Below are 16,656 nucleotides of genomic sequence, written 5' to 3'. Positions count from 1 at the left end.
TGGCGCACATTTTTCATCAGCATTCTTAGCAAACTTCCAACTCCACCCCTCAGCACAGAAGGCCTGGCTTATCTGTGCTCGGTATGTAGATAGACATTCCTTCCTGGTCAAAGTCACCTGGACTCCCCTCAGCTGTGTCCAGTTGCTTTCAGTTTCTCAGTGGACTGTGCCCTGTCCTACCTCAGGAGCCTGTCCTTGCTTTTCCTGGTGTCTGATATATTTATTCCCTACAGCCTGTCCTCCCTTCCTGATTGGAAAGAGTTGGGTCTCTTCCTCCCTCCCTTCCTTCCTTTTCTCTTTTTGGGTATGTGCACATGCACATATGTGTATGTGTGTATGAGCCTAAGGCGGCCAAAAGATATAGTGCCTCAGAAGCCATGAGGTTCTGATGGGGGATCAAACTCAGGTCCTCCTGCATGACAGGTATGCTGCTGTCTGTCTCCCCAGCCCCAGGAAGAGGTGGATCTTTCTCCTTCTAGTCTGTACCACAAAGGTCCTGCCCTAAAGAAGTTTTTTGCTGACACTGCCACTAAAGAGATTCCACATTTGTTTTTTTATTGTATTTCTCAGGGTTAATAACATTGTATCTTAACTTTGAATAGTTCTCTCCAGGAGAGTCCTTGGACACACTGTTGCTGCTGTGTTTATCAAATACCTCCTAAGAATCTAATCCTGAGTACCCTGCACTGTTGGAAGGAGAGATGATAGGATTGAGGCAGGACTTTGTTTTCCAGTTCTGCCCGTATACCTGAGCCATGACTTTTGGTGGGAAAGCAGCGAATTCTCTTAAGCCTCAAGTTTCCTAACCTGAAAGACAAAGATAGTGGTAGTTTCTCCTTTCCTGCGAATTGAACGAGATGGGATTGGGCAATGTCAAAGACCTGGGAACATCATGGCAGAACTGTCCCGTAAGACAGATACATTGAACCCTCACCCCTAGGACCTCTGTGTGTCTCTCCTCCTTGAAAAGCAAGACTTTGCAGACGCCATTAGTGAGGATGAGGACAGTTCACTGGACGCTGAGTATGCTGTGGGACTGGTAGGAGTGCTGAGGTATGGAAGTCACATATAGGCACCTCGTGGTTGGAAGAAAGATATGGTCATGATGGTGCCAACCTGAGAGTGAGAGTACCACTTTACCCAGTACCCTGGAATAAAGCCACTAACTTGTTTAGCTCCAGGCTTGGAGGTCCGTGAGAGGGGTCTAGGTCCAGCCCAGCTCTGGTGCTGGGAGCTGCTTCTGTGCAGTCTTCTCTCTGCCTTGCTGAGCTTAGAGAGAGCCGAAGTGGTTCTGTGGAGAGGCTACCTTTTTCCAATGAGGTCACCCAGTAGTCCTGTAGGAGCAGCCTGCTCTACAGAGGCCTGGCTGCCATGGCAGGCTGCAGGCTCTGAGGCTGCTTTCATCAGCCTCCAGGTCACATAGGGATGAGTGGAGTGAAGCAGAGGGAAAGGAAGGGACAGGGAAGAGGAAGCATCGAAGGCAAGGTAGGATCAGAGCTCTGGAAGCCTGGAGCTAATGCTGGTGTTTGGCTTACTGTGAATAGGGTACTGTTTTGGACCCGGTAGGAGGCTCATTCCCTTCAAAAGCAATCCTTGATGTCTGATACTCACGATTATTGTGAGCATTTTAAAGATGAGGATGGTATTAGCTTTCCTGTGGCAGTGAGCTAAGGCAAGTGGGGCCTGGTTTCTACCCAGTAACCCAGTTCATGCCTCCCAAAGTCCCTTGCTATATAGATGGGGAAACTGAGGCTCAATCAGGGAGATTGGATAAAGAAGATCCAAGCTCCGAGGAGACTTGGCCCTGCCTTCAATTCACCAGAGTGTTATCGAATGCCACAAAACACCCTCCAACTCTAGCCTGTCATTCTCCAGGCATATGTGTGACAGACTCTGCCTCGGCTGGTGCCCTCCAGGACCCCTACTAAGGCTGAGAAGATCTGAGTCAAATCGGGGGTGGGGTGGGGTGGTTATCATTTCCACCCATCCCTCATGTGTCTTTGTGCAGGGGTTAGATAAGTGGTTTATGTCTCTGAACCTGAGATTCTCTCTCTCTCCCTCTCCCTCTCCCCCCTTCTCTCTCTCTCTCTCTCTCTCTCTCTCACACACACACACACACACACACACACACACACACTGGCAGAATGAGAGTGAGAGAGCAAGAGAGAGAGAGAGAGAGAGAGAGCGAACAAACACAACTATGATGATGATTTTTTTCAGAGATGAATGGGAGTTCTGCCACTGTTTCTTCTTCTGCTACTCTGTTTCAGCAGGGGCCTCTGGCCTCATTTGTGTTCCCTGGGGACCATAGCTATGGCACCAGAGCCGAAGTTATCCTGAGTTCACCTCAGCTGATCTGTAGGCAGCAACTTTAAGGAAGATGCGTGTAGAGTGGCAAGTGGAAGGCAGGGTACCTCTGAGTCTGAGCTCTCTTTCCGAGTAGCCATAGAAGACCAAATTGCAGAAATGAACCCCCTGGACAAGGACACCGCTCTCCTAGAAAAAGGGTCTCAATGAGAAAACCAACACACAAACAAGATACTCTCAAGTATTGCTCAGAACTGGGAGCCAAGAAACAACGTAGGACTGGGAAGCAGACTGCTATAAATTGGCATCAGGGAAAGTATATCTGTATGGCTGACACTGGACCTGACCTTGGAACGGGAAGGAGCCAGCAAGGCAAAGATCTGGAGAGCCTGGGCAAAGGTCCCACAGGTGTAAAGGTCCTGAGACTGCAGTCCACACACCTTCCGGAGCTTCCGATCAGTACAGTCGGAATTGCAGGCCTTACTTCATTAAGACAAAGGAAACCACCTTTTCAGTCTTCTGTGACTTCCTCACTGCCTCCAAATCCTCCAAGTTACTATGATTTTTTTTTCTTTCAGGAAATTCTTCAAGGTTTAGTAATCAGTGGTTTATAAAAAAACTGGCCTGTGATTGAGTAACAAAAGTAAAGGTTTTTGTTTTTTGGGTTTTTTGGGGGGTGGGGGTTGGGGAGACTGCCCAGTTAGTAAAAGCACCTACATGAGTTTGGATCCCCAGTACCTATATTTAAAAAAATATGTGGGAGCAAGAGTATATGCCTTTTTCTTTTCTTTTCTTTTCTTTTCTTTTCTTTTCTTTTTTCTTATTGAGATAGGGTGTCACTATGTACATCTAGGTGTCCTGGAACTCACTATGTAGACTAGGTTGGCCTTGAACTCACAGAGATCAGGAGGCCTGCCATTGCCTCTTGGGTGTTGGCACACTACCACACCTGGCCTAAGGAGTGCATGTCTTTAATTCTAGCACTGGGGAGGGAGCACAGGAAGCTGCCCCACCCCCACCCCAGAGCTGGCTAGCAAGCCAGTCTAGCTGAACCTATGAGCTCCAGGCTCCATGAGAGGCAATGTCTCACAAGGTTAAAAACCAAAACACACACACAAACACAAAAGACAGAGGGCCGATGAGAGATTCTTGGTGGGTAAAAGTTTGCTGCCAAGCCTGAGAACCTAAGTTTGATCCCTGGAATTCACATGGTAGAAGGATTGAAATGGACTCTTGTGGGTTGTCCTCTAACCCCACACTCCAGCTGCGATCCATTAGTACATATCAATAAGTCTAAAAAACATAAGATGGAGTGTGATTGACGATAACTGATGTTACCCTTTGACCTCCAATCAAAGGGTACACAATCACCCGAGGAACACATACACACAGATTATAGTCAACAGGATGGCTACAAAGTGGCTGTGTTATCTTTCCTTTCATATGTTTGCGATACTTTGTTACTCTTTTAAAACTGCCCTACTATCGATTTGCCTTTACAGAAGGTACAGACTAGGAGACACGAATGTTATTATGGATGTATGTACCAAAAAATGTGTGCAAATTCTCCATATTTAGGGAAATGTTTCCCTGGTCTGTGCAACCCTGGCTTCTGAGGTCCTGAAGATCCTGACACCATTTATGCCCACCTTCGCTCCCAGATGACCCTGGATTTTCCACTCTCTCATGTTATATGAGTTTGCCTGGCTGCCCGCCCTGGAACAGGTAACCAAAAGATGTGTAGTAAATAAAACTGTGGTTTGTGACTCACCTCAAATGAACCCCGAGGCAACAAAAGGGGGAGCAAATTAAGGAAGGGTAAGACTTGGGTGAAGGAAAAGATCCCCGACAACAGAGCCAAAGGCCTGTGCTCAAATTCTGCCTCCATCCTGAGGCGCCACCCACTCCCCAGCCTGTTCTGGGTCTCTCCAGGAAGGCTTTACTTTGGGTTTCTCCGGGAGAGTGAAAAGATGTTGTAGGTACAGTATGGATTCCATGAAAGGACAGTTCTTTTAGGTTCCTGACCTTGGCTTGCATACAAGAGTCCAGCCTACCTCAGCAGAAAAGTACTTCCAGTTCTCTGCTCCTCCCAGAAGCCTGAGCTGAGCTTGGGTCTCAGACTCTGAACCCAAGAGCACGGCCTGGTGCCTGGCGGTGCTCAATGAGTTTGATGAACTACATGCAGGTCACTCCCCTACGGGACCTGCTCTTGCCTTTGTATAGAAGGCCCATCTCTGGCTTTTCTTCCTGGTACTTCTGACATCTACATCTGCTTTTCTGGAAGAGCCTAGGAGTCACATTTAGGGAAGGTGAGTAGGTGGGAAGAGGCTTTTGACTAAAAGGTTAGTGCACATTTTTGGCTCCCACTTCCGAATCTTCCAGAAGGTCTTTTATTTTTTGCCTACTTAATAATAACATAAAAAAGCCATGTCACTTTTTTTTTTAATTGAAGTCTTTATGTTAAGCCGCCCACTCCAGCCATTCCAGGACATGGCGAAGAGGGGGCGCGGACAGGTGTAACGCGGGGGTTTGTGTTGGAAGGGCTCTGCAAAGCCGGGTCTCAGTGCCCCAGCGGGGGGTCACCGACCCTGGAGCCCTCTCTCAGGGCCTGGTAAAGCTTCAAAGTCTCGGATCCTCAGGTCGGCCTCGTGGTGTCAGGATCTTCAGGACCCCAGAATCCAGACCTGCGCGCCTGCTGCTCCCCCACCCACACAGCACGAGGGCGGAGCCCCGGCGCGCTGATGTAATCCCGGCGCCTGGGCGGAAGGATATGGAACGCGGCGTTGGCTGGCTGGGCGCTGAGGCTGTTGCCAGGTAACGCAGCGGAGCGGCTGCCGCGCGCCGCCTCCCGCCCTCCGCCGCCTGGCGCTGGGGCCGCCGCCGCTTTACGTAAGGCGCAGGCCAGGGCCGCCCGGCGCTCGGCAGCCGCCTGCAGCCCTCGGAGCGCAAGGAGAGGCGCCCACCCGGTAGCCTTGGCAGGTAGGCGGCGGCCGGGAGCGGGGCCGTGGCGGGTGGCCGGCCGGAGGGATGTCCGGCTCGAGGACCCCGCGAGCGGCGTGCGATGAGTGCGCACAATGGGCCGCGGCGGGCTGAGGCGGCCCGGCCTGAGGACAGCGGCCTCGCCTCGCCCCGCGCCCTCAGCTTTGTCCTTCGGCGGTCGGGGGCGGGCGCGGCGCGGTGAGTGGCGGGCACGCGGGCCTATGGCGCGGGGTCGAAGAAGGTGATGGCCGAGGGCAGAAGTGACAGGCCCCGGAGTCGCCGGCCTGCGCGCGCCACCGCCCGGACCCTCGCGGCCCGGCTTCCGGCCGGCGTCCCGGGAGCTCCCGGTGGACGCCGGGCCAGGGCTGAGCGCTCTGCGTAGAGGCCAGGACAGGGCGAGCAGTGGGGAGCAGACCCCCGAACCTGGCAGCCCCTCCCTTCAGTGTTTGTCCTTCTGTAGACAAACCTTAAAGGTTTAACCAAGAAAAGTGAGATGGGGATAAACGGGAGGGGGACATGCGACTCCGGAGTTCTTGGGTCTAAACGGGGTTCTTGGGTCTCATCACCTGCATTGTAGACTTTGCCTCGTTGCCCAAGTAACTGACAATGCATTTTGCGTTTCTGGCTCTTGGCTTGCTAAGGAAACGGTAGGAGAGGATTGCCGAGGAGCTGGGGACCTGCAGTTTGGATAACAGGTGATGCCATGGAAAAGCCTATGCAGTGAAAACCCCACGCAAGATTTCTGCCACCAGTATAGGACCCGTTGCATGAGACTTTGTCGTTTTTAGAGACTTTAGATTTAAAAGAAGGGGAAAAATATCTGTCACTCTGCATTCTGAAGGTCAAATATTCGCCCGCAGATGTTTTGGGCTGAACCATTCTTAACTAGGTCTCAGGATCTTTACGACAAAAACCATTCTGGAACTGTGCATTTGAAATACCCATGGAGGCTTCTTGCAGTTGATACTTATTATTGTAGATTTAGTTGCTATTCTTGCCAAATGATGTACTTTTAAAATGTGTTCTTTCACAAGTTCATTTATATATCTCTATAATGTACTTTTATCATATTTCCCCACTATCTTCTCTTAGACAAACATTGAATTGTAATTATATATTTATGTGTGTGTTTGGGTGCATGTATATTTACGCGTGGAGGCCAGTGATCAATATCAGGTGTTTTTTATAATTGTTTTAAAAATATTTATTTGATGTGTATTGGTATTTTACCTGCATGTATATCTGTGTAAGGGTGTCAGACCCCCTGGAACTGGAGTTATATACAGTTGTGAGCCACTGTGTAGTTGCTAGGAATTGAACCCCGGTCCTATGGAAGACCGGCCAGTGCTCTTAATTACGGAGCCATCTCTCCAGCCCTAAGGTGTTACTTTTGAGATAGGGTCTCACTAGGTAGACTAGGCTGGCCAAGAACTTTAGAGCTATGTCTGCCTCTGACTTTGAAATGCTGGGATTTGAGTCATGGTCTCTCACTGAACCTGGAGCTCACCAGTTCAGCAAGGGTGACTGGCCAGCAAGCCTCAGGGGTCCTCCCATCTCAGCCTCCCCATCGCTAGGACTCCACAAATGTTTAATCATTTAAAAAGTAGTTAGGGCTGGAAATGTAGCCCAGATGAAGTCCGGTAGTAAATTCTCAGAATGTAAATCAAAATAGGCCTTCAAATTGACTGTAACAGGTTTTATATGAGTCTATTTTCATTAAGAAAGTAAGAGAGTTTTACTCTTATTTAGTGTCATAGAGATACATGTATTGTTCTTTGAACATAAGGATAAATATTTTTAACATGGCAACATTTAACAAGGCAAATTAAGAATTTTAAAGAAAGATTGATTTGATATACAAATTATGAACATTAAAAAAAGAAACTTAATGATGTTTTTGCTTGCTCCCATTTGTTGTGTAGCTCCATCTGTGCCTGATTTTATTCCTGGGCTCTTTAAAAGTGTTGGACTTGCTCTTCCTCTTTTGTGTGGAAATGCACCAAGCCTGAGCTTTGCCCCTGTTTTTTTTTTTTTTTTTTTTGCATCATTTGACTTGGAGCAGCTAATGGCTTCTGAGCTAGTTTTGTCATCTGTGAAATGGGAAGAATGCTGAGACCTGCCTTGCAGGATAGAGAGGCAGAGGGGGCGATGTGAAGTAATGTCATCCTCACTCAAGCTCTTAAAATGCCGCTTAGTGCTGATATGTCTGAGTCCTCAGATTCTCCTGCAGGCTGGAAGCAGTCAGTTGTCTTCAGGTCACTGTTGCTTTCTCTCTACTTTGCCTGGTTTCCAGGATTCTCTTTCCCAGACACATGGCAGCCTCTGGTCCTGCAAGCGTCTAAGCACCTGGGATTTGGAGCTTAGAGTGCAGTTATAAACACAGTGCCGGAGGTCCCTGGCAGTGCAGCGCAGTCACCCTGTCCTGGCCACCTCCTTTCCACATTATCTTGTAAGACTACCGTTGCTCTGATCACACCAAGCAGTTTCAGATGTTCTTGATTTATACTCTTTCTTCTGATTTGAGGGTCCCCCACTTCTGCTTTCTCTAGTTTCAAAAAAATTCTTATAAGATACTGTATCTTCTCTGGAGCCTTTGGAAATCCTTCAGAATGAATTCCTCCTTGCTGTAGGCCTTGTGGTTGGACGGCATGCTTTTTCTTAAAATGTTTCTTTTGTGGAAATTAAATATAAAATATTGCTTTCAAGAAGACTTATTAACTCGTTAGTACTGGATTGGAAAGACTGGAGTTACATTCCAGCCCCCCTCTTGCTTCCTGGGTCACTGTGGGCAAGCTTGTTATATATCTCATGACCTTCAGTCTCTCTGTGAAACGAGAAGTCTCATCTTATGTATGTCTTTTGCTTTGTAGTGAGCTGGCATCTAGGGGTTGAACTCAGGTTTCCAGGCTGTCTTGGCAAGTGCCTTTATCTACCAAGCCATCTTACTGGTCCTGGGAGCTGTTTTGATTACCAGTTTTTTTTTTTTTTAAAGAAAGCTTTATTTTTATTTATATGCATGTATATGCATATTCTTCCCTTAGAGACCAGAAGATGGTGTTGGATTTCTTTGAAGCCATAGTTCCAGGCAGTTGTGATCTGCCTGACTTGGGAGCTGGGATCTGAACTCTAGTCCTCCTGAAGAGCAGTGAGTATAATTACTTAACTGCTGAGCCCAGGCATCAGATTTTTCCCAGCTCTGTATTCATGCTTTTGTTGTTCCTGCTCCCTCCTTTTTTCTTTTTCTTATAGTGTTTAGGATTAAACCCTGGGGCATCATGTATTCTAGACAAGCACTCTACCAACCCACTTACATCCCCTGCCCCTCTATGCACTTTTTAATCTACCTTCCTTGAATGTTTTCTTGCCTGGTTCCCCTGCTCTACCCTCTGAAGCTATTGCTGGTCTGTAGGAAAGAATGTACACTCTCTTCCCTTGACTAAGAGGCAGTATAGAAAGGGTTAAGAATGTACCCTAAAAGCATTGTCGCCTGTGTTTATTCTTTTAGTTATGTCTGAAACTATATGCCGTCTTGTACTTCACATGCTAGGCAGCTCCCAGAACACCCTCTGGGAGGAAAGTTCTGTTCTGGCTTCCGGTTCTGAGAACCCAGTCCATCATGACAGAGGATAGATATGGTAGCTTAGAGAACTCAACCTAATGGAAGCCAGGAAACAGAAAGACAGACAAAGGGCAGAGACAGACATACAAAGAACCTGCCTCCAGCCACCTACTTCTTTCTACTAAGTTTCACCTTCTGATGTTTTTAGCACCTTCAAAAATAGTGCCCTCAGTTGGAGACCAAATGTTCAGATAAGCCCAAGGGGCACATTTCAGATTTACAGCTTTCCACCCTGGGCCCCAAAATGTATTTATATATTTACTCTATCTCAAGAGTCCCCAATGTATTATATTTCAACATTGCTCAAAAGTCCAAAGTCTCTTCTAAGAGTTGAGGCAATATCTCAGCTATATGAGTTCCTGTAAAATAGAAAAAAAAAAGTTACACAAGGGCACAGAGTAAACATTTCCATTCTAAAAAGTAGAACGGAATAGCCAGTAAGGATTGCATGGACCCAACAGGGCAAACTTTAAAGCTTGCTGCACCATGTCTGTCTTCTGAGGTATGTTGTAGGCTCCAGAGGGCTTGGGCAGCCCTGCCGTTTGGCTTTGCTGTTTGCATGCAGCCCATCTGAACTTTCTTGGGTTGGTTCCACTCAATGACGTCATAGTGCAGGGACTCTCTTCTTATCACATATTTCCCAACCTCTCAGGCTTTTCTTTGAAATCTGGGTGGAAACCTCTATGGCTCTACTTTGCTTACCTGCTAACTCAGTATCACTTGGAAGGGCAAGGATTGCTGCCAGTTGCAATAGTAGTGGCTCCCTGAGACCATAGCAACAGCAGCCTCAAGAGTACCTGGGTGCCTGAGCACAATGGACACACCCTGGGGAAACAGCTTCCCAGATAGATGGCCTTGTCCTTGTCCACTCACGATATTTTCTCTCTTCTCAAGGAAGATGTTACTCAAATTAGTTTATGCTTTACTGTCCTTAAACCTGTGATGTGTGGGTTCTGGCCAGTTCCTAAGATGCCCTGGAGACACCCTTTGTCTTGATGATAATCCTCTTCTCTTATAATTAATGGCCCTAATTTCTTCAGTAGTCACACTTTCTTTGACCCCAACTTTTCTGACCATGTTGCAAGTTTTTCAGCCTTTGCTGCTTTTTTCTCATTATAAATGCTCATAGCTGTTAGTAAGCCTCATTCCTTTGGAATTGCCAGTGGATCACTCATAAACTCAGCCTGTCATGGAGTTTAGTGTTTTGATAAATGGATAAAATTTAGGTATCTTTATTATAATGTAACATAAACAGTTTCTAGTCCAGTTTCCAGCAGTCTTTGCTGTCTGAAACCTGTCTTTAATGTCCACATTCTTAGTGACTTTTGGTCTTCTGAGCTCCCACCAAAATTGTCCATTAAGTTCTGCTGACAACACTCTTGGCTTTGGCTTGTTTTTCTTTCTTTCTTTTTCTTTTCTTTTCTTTTTTTTTTTTTTTTTTTTTTGGTTTTTCGAGACAGGGTTTCTCTGTGTAGCCCTGGCTGTCCTGGAACTCACTCTGTAGACCAGGCTGGCCTCTAACTCAGAAATCCGCCTGCCTCTGCCTCCCAAGTGCTGGGATTAAAGGCGTGCACCACCACTGCCCAGCTGGCTTGTTTTTGTAAAGTCTTTAATATTCCTCCTGTAAGACTGGGTCCAAAGGCTTCTACCTACACCAGCAGCAGACAGCAATGACCTCACTTTTCTGGGGCCAATTTTCTGTTTTAGACTTTCATCTGACATACACATCTTAAGTGGGAGAAAGGTGTGTGTTTGTTTGTGGTTTCAGTACCCTCTGGTAGAAGACATATAGTGGAACAAAGTTTCTCATCTCCTGATAGCTAGGAAAAGAGAAGGGGAGAGGAGGTGGGCAATGAGAGATGGACAGGTAAGGTATCTCTAAGGTATATCAAAGTGACCTACTTCCTCCAGCTAAACCCTCTCCTAAGATGTCCAACATTTCCCAGTAAAGTGCCACTAACCTGCAGAGGACCAGTACATGAGCCTGCAAGGGACATTGCAGATTCAAGCCACAGTACCTTATACCTTAGCATGGAATTGCTGGCTATCTCATGACTGTCTGGTTCCCTTTCCATCCATCAAGCTATTGGAATCTTGAAGACTTCACTGAAATATTCTTTGTATCTGATTTTCAGAATTAACTCTTTACTCTCTGATACATTTTTCCATCTTAATTAGTGTTGTTTATTTTATGTGCATGTTTGAATTTGTGTGCACCACATGTGTACAGGTGAAAAGAGCATCAGATTTACTGAAACTGGAGTTACAGGGAGTTGCAAGCTGCTCAGTGTATGTGCTGGGATACCTGGATCTTCTGTAAGAGCAGTAAGTGCTCTTAATTGCTGATCCATCTCTAGTCTAGTCACTCAACTTGTTTTGTTATTGTTGTTTGCTTATGACATTTTAGGTTTTTTGTTTTGTTTGGCATGGAGGCATCTCCTGGATCTTAATGTCTTAAGGGAAGAGAAGAGACTCCTACTTGATGATTCTTTCTAGTGTGCAGTATAATCTTTTTGCACAGTATCCATTCATTAGATATTTGACTGAATTAACTCAGAATCACTTCGTAATCTGATTTCAGAAGGACTGGGCTTGGGTCAAAGTAGCTTTCTGGAGAACTTTGTGACTCAATGCAGGGCCCAGTAGATAGCAGATGTATCAGTAAGGGGTAGCTTTCAGCTCGTTTGAGCAGGTGTAGAAAACACTAGAGCTTGGTGCCTTAGTTACTTTGGTGTTGCTGTTACCACAGTACCTGGTGGTAACATGGATTTATAGGATTTTAGTTCCTCTAGGGACAGCATGTGAGGACACATCACTTCATAGAGGCAGGAGCGTATGGTGGAGGCTGTTCATACCACAGCAAACCAGCAAGCAGAAAGCCAGACAGAAAATGGACAGGGATAACAGAATCCTAGAGTCACTCCTGCCCAGATGGCCTTCTTTCAAGTAGTACTGCTAGCTAGGGACGAGACATTCAGAACATGAGCCAGTGGGGGATAGTTCATATTCCAATCCAACATTTGGCCTTTGAGGCCCCAAGATTCATGGCCATCTCATATGCACAATGCATTTAATTCAAGTTCAACTTGTTAACAGTTTTAACGTTCTTTATTAGTCTGGTGCCAAGTGGTCAGCCCTGAGACCATATATACACAGATAACGTACAGAATGAACAGGTTGTATTTATATATTTAGAAAAAAATACATGTATTTGCTTATATATGTATAGTGTGAAAACAAGAAAAAATGTGAAGAAAAAAATCCATGAATTTGAGACACAACAAGGGAGTGCCTGGGCAGGTTTGGAAGGAGGAAAGGGAAGGGGAGAAATGATACAGTAATACTGTAATTAAAAAAAAAAAGTTTCAAAAAAGTCTGCTATCTCTATAAGATTCAGAGTCATCTCTTGGTTGTTAGTGCTTCCTTTTGTAATGATTAATCCTCATTGTCAATTGAATTTAGAATTACTTAGGAACAAAGGTCTTGGCCATGTCTGTGAGAGTGTTTTCACAGAGATTTAATTGAGGAGGAAAGACCAACCCTGAATGTGGGTGGTCCATCCCACAGGTTGAGGTCTATGACTGGATAAAAAGAAAGCCAGCTGAGCACCACTGCTCATCGCTCAGTTCCCTGCCTGTGGATAGCCCACCTTAGACTACTGCCATGCTTTCCCTGTCAGGATGGACTGGGTCCTCAGACCGAGCCAAAGCCAGTCCTTCTTAGATGCTTTTGTCAGGTATCTTGTCACAGCAATGAGAAAAGCACTTAATGATACTGTGTAAAATCACAAACGAAGTTACACTTTTCCATACAATGACATAGTAAACATGATCATTCTAAAAGGGAGGAAACAGAATGGAGGAATAGCAAGGAAGGATGGACCAAAGCAAAGTTGAAACCCAGGTTGGCAAACAATAAGTCCTGTCACTCCTAGGCCAGGTGGTGATGTGATCTGAGCTTCAGTGGCCCAGGTAGCTCTGATTTATGACCTTGCCATCCCACTCCATATGATCCTTTGGAACTGGTTCCACTTGGTATCTTTCTTTGGCAGATGTTCGTTGCTTCTGGCATCTTCAATATCTTGATGTCTCTGCTGTGACTTAGGCTTCCTCCTTAAAAATTTTATATACAGTCATTCAAGGAATCTGACCTTGTTACTCACTGTCTGGTCTTCCTAACAAATCTGAGTAGAAGCAAGCCTCAATATCTGTAACTGTAGCCTTCTGCATACCCGCAAAACCATTATCCATCATGTGGCTTGCCTCCAATTCAGTCAGTTACAGGTTTATTTGGAGCACGGATGTAGATGGCTTTTGAGTGCTGGCTGGACCTGGGAAAATTGTCCCCTAGGTAACTTCAATCAAAGTCTTTCACAGGAGTTTATAGTTATATTCCCCTGTAACCTATCTGTGATGGTTTGTGTATGCTTGGCCCAGGGAGTGGCACTATTAGAAGGTGTGGCCTTGTTGGAGTAGGTATGTCACTGTGGGCGTGGGCTTAAGACCCTTATCCTAGCTGCTGGAAGTCAGTCTTCCACTAGTAGCCTTCAGATGAAGATGTAGAACTCTGTCTGTATCGTGCCTACCTAGATACTGCCATGCTACCACCTTGATGATAATGGATTGAATGTATAAGCCAGCCCCAATTAATGTTGTCCTTTATAAGACTTGCCTTGGTTATGGTGTCTGTTCATACAGTAAAACCCTAACTAAAACACTGTCATAAGTGAGTTTGGCCAGTTTCCCACTCTCTAATGACAGACCTTATGGCTTCCAGTCTCTTTAACAGTAACACACTTTTCTTGTTTTGTTTTTTGTATTTTGAGACAGGATTTTTCTGGGTAACTCTGGCTGTCCTGGAACTTACTCTGTAGATCAAGCTGGCCTCAAACTCACAGATTCTGCCTCCTCTGCCTCCCTAGGTACTGGGATATTCTACTACGGCCACATACTTTTTTTCTACAGCTTCCAACTCAGTCCTGTTCTGGGTAGATTTCACATTTGTCAGGTCACTGTAAACCTGGCTAGAAGCTTCAAGCAGCAGCATTGCCTCAGCCCAGATGCTCGTCTGCTCCAGTAATTAACCCACTAGGTTTTCTTTTGTACCCCTTATTTTTATGTTATGTAGATAGATGTTGTACCAGGTGTGAGCAGCACCCAAGGAAGCTAGGAGTGGTTGTCTGATCTCCTGGGACTAGAGTTCTAGGCGGTTGTGAGGTGCCCTGTGGTGCTGGGAATTGATCTAGGGTCCTCTTAACCACTCAGCTGTCTCTTCAAATTCCAGTCACTTTTAAACTCAGCCTTCCACAGAGCCCATACGAGAATCATGTACTATGGTCTTTTACCATTTTGTAGCTTCTCTATCCCATTCTATAAACTTTTAAATTTTTGCCACCAACCAGTTTCAGAAACTACTTGAATAGATTTAGTCTTAGCAGACCCTCCTTTTGGTATCATTTTTCAGTATCAGTTTTTCATTGGTTGTAACCAAATGCTCAACAGAAACAAATTACAGGAGAAAAAGGTGAGTTTTGGCTCATGGGTTCAGTCTGTCAGGTCAGAAAGACATTGGCCAGGGAGTGTCAATAGAAGCATATGGCAGAGGCTGTTCCTATCATGGTGGATGAGAAAGCAGATGATGTATGGTCAGGGATAGCATCCTCCTAAGGAACCAGGTCCCCCTTTCCTGTGACCTAGTCCTCCAACTAGGCCCCCTTGCTGTAATTTCTACAGCCTCCCAAAATTATGCCACCAGTTAGGAACCAAGCAATTTAAACAGGACTCTGCAGAGGATATACCAGATCAAATCATTCTGTTCAGTTGGTAATTGTTTATATTTGTCTTGTTTTTGAGATAGGGTCTCTATGTAGCCCTGGCTGTCCTAGAATTTGGTATGTAGAACAGGCTAGCTTCAAACTCACCAAGATCTGCCGCTTATGACAGTGCCCACAGATATAGTTCTAACATATATATATTAAGTAGAAGTCATCTCTCTAGCTGTACCTACATTTCTTCCTTATTTGGCTTAGGGATGAACTAGAGAAGGCTTTTGTATGCAGTCAATATGGAGCCTTTTTTTTTTTTAAGATTTATTTATTTATTTATTTTCTGCATAGGAGTACACCATTGGTCTTTTCAGACACACCAGAGGAGGTCATCAGATCCCATTCCAGATGGTTGTGAGCCACCTTGTGGTTGCTGGGAATTGAACTCAGGACCTCTGGAAGAGCAGTCAATGCTCTTACCCGCTGAGCATCTCTCCAGCCCCAATATGGAATCTTGAACTATCTTGAAAATAAGGTCATCTGTAGGTAAACAGGGTTTTGTATATGGAAGTTTAGTGGGGATCAGAGTTGTTTGATACTGCCGATTGTTTTTAAACTTTAATCTTCCAAGATGTATTTGGAGTACCTGTTGACACCTCTAAAACGTTTCCCTGTCGCTAAGCATTGTCCATACCATTCTGTCTCTTGTCACCTCACCCTACCCCACCCCCACTGTTGGCTTGGGAGCAGATAAGTGAGAAATTACGTTTGAATGTTGACACTTTAAATATTGATGATGCCGTTTATGTGCCATACTGATTAAGTCTTCAGAAGTGTATCTGTTGGATCCAGTATAATATGGAGCGCCTTCTCCGGAGCAGCATAGTAGTGGGAGTTTCTTGTATTGGCTATTTTATGATTATTGCTTTTCTTAATCATTGGAATTTGTGTGTTTCTAATCTCTTAAAACCAGTTCCAGAGAATTGGGAATAATAGAATTGTTCCAGAAGATGAACTTGTGTTGCTAGTGTCTGAGTTACAAATAAAGGCATTGGGGCAGCTGATACAGAATGCTTGATAATCTTCTCTGTGTATGCATACTTCTAGCCTGAGTAGTGAATGAATGAATTCTAAGAACCTGGGGGGCGGAGGGAGGGTATGGGGTGTGGCCAAGTAAGTATTTAACATGAGTCATTCGGTTCTATGAAATGTAAAACACATAAGAGTAAATGAGTTAAAAGAAGATAAATAAGTTAAAAGAATTATGCCGCTGTGTGTGTGTGTGTGTGTGTGTGTGTGTGTGTGTGTGTGTGTGTGTACATGAACATGTTAGTGGTATGTAGTTGGGATAAAGGTGTTTAAATGAGTAGGGAGGGGTTTGTTTTGCTTTCACCCTGGAGTCTGTTTCTCACCCAGCTGTGTTTACTAAAACACCTTTGAAGTAATAACAGCCAATGCATTTCTATTTAAGAGTTGAGTTCAACTGCATCTTTGGGGAGAATGTTGGGGGATTTTCCACATGTATCCCCAGACTTGGGCTTTTCCTGCCCTATCTTCCCAAGTTGCAGTCTTTTGCTAGGACTCTGAAGGAATGCTGGGAAAGCCTAAAGTTGAAGTCCAGTTTGCTAAAGGGTATTGTGTATGTGTTAACCAGTTTCTTTTTTGTTTAATGTTTGCAAATAAAAGCAATTTATTTGGCTCACAGTTTTTGGAGATTCAAAATTAATATAGGTAGTCCCATTGATTGAGTGTTTCATATATTGCCTTATGGTGGAGAGGACTGGCTGGTGGCTAAGGTTAGTTTTCCATGATGTAGTTTTGGGTATAAGTAGTTGTTAGAAAGCTTACTCGGTTTTTGTTGTTTTTGTTTTTGTTTTAATAAAAGATTTGCTAATTTACTTGTGTGTGTACATCTTTGTATTTGCAACACATGTGCAGATGCCCAGCCTATAGGCTGGAAATACAGGTGATTGAGCTGCCTGATGTT

At 45.2% G+C, this 16,656-nt stretch overlaps 1 protein-coding gene across 9 annotated transcripts in view; it reads left to right on the top strand.

Moving 5' to 3' along the window:
* The first annotated feature begins 4,489 nt into the window (after nucleotides 1-4,489).
* Kiaa0232 (KIAA0232 ortholog) overlaps nucleotides 4,490-16,656 on the top strand; it is a 64,780-nt gene continuing 52,613 nt past the window's right edge. For 2 of the 9 annotated variants that reach the window (XM_085836643.1, XM_085836645.1), the window contains exon 1: nucleotides 5,080-5,286. The gene's annotated coding sequence lies outside the window, so the exon portion shown is untranslated. Of the gene's footprint in view, nucleotides 4,617-5,077; nucleotides 5,287-5,310; nucleotides 5,982-8,327; nucleotides 8,432-16,656 lie in introns of those variants that run through there. The other 7 variants (XM_085836646.1, XM_085836644.1, XM_085836649.1 and 4 more) reach the window with 7 other exon arrangements.

This window comes from Mus caroli, unplaced genomic scaffold (genome assembly GCF_978045245.1).
Source record: "Mus caroli unplaced genomic scaffold, Mus_caroli_1 scaffold_4, whole genome shotgun sequence".
NCBI lineage: Eukaryota > Metazoa > Chordata > Mammalia > Rodentia > Muridae > Mus > Mus caroli.
Note: the sequence above shows the minus strand (reverse complement) of the source record. Positions and strands in the feature narration are given on the sequence as shown.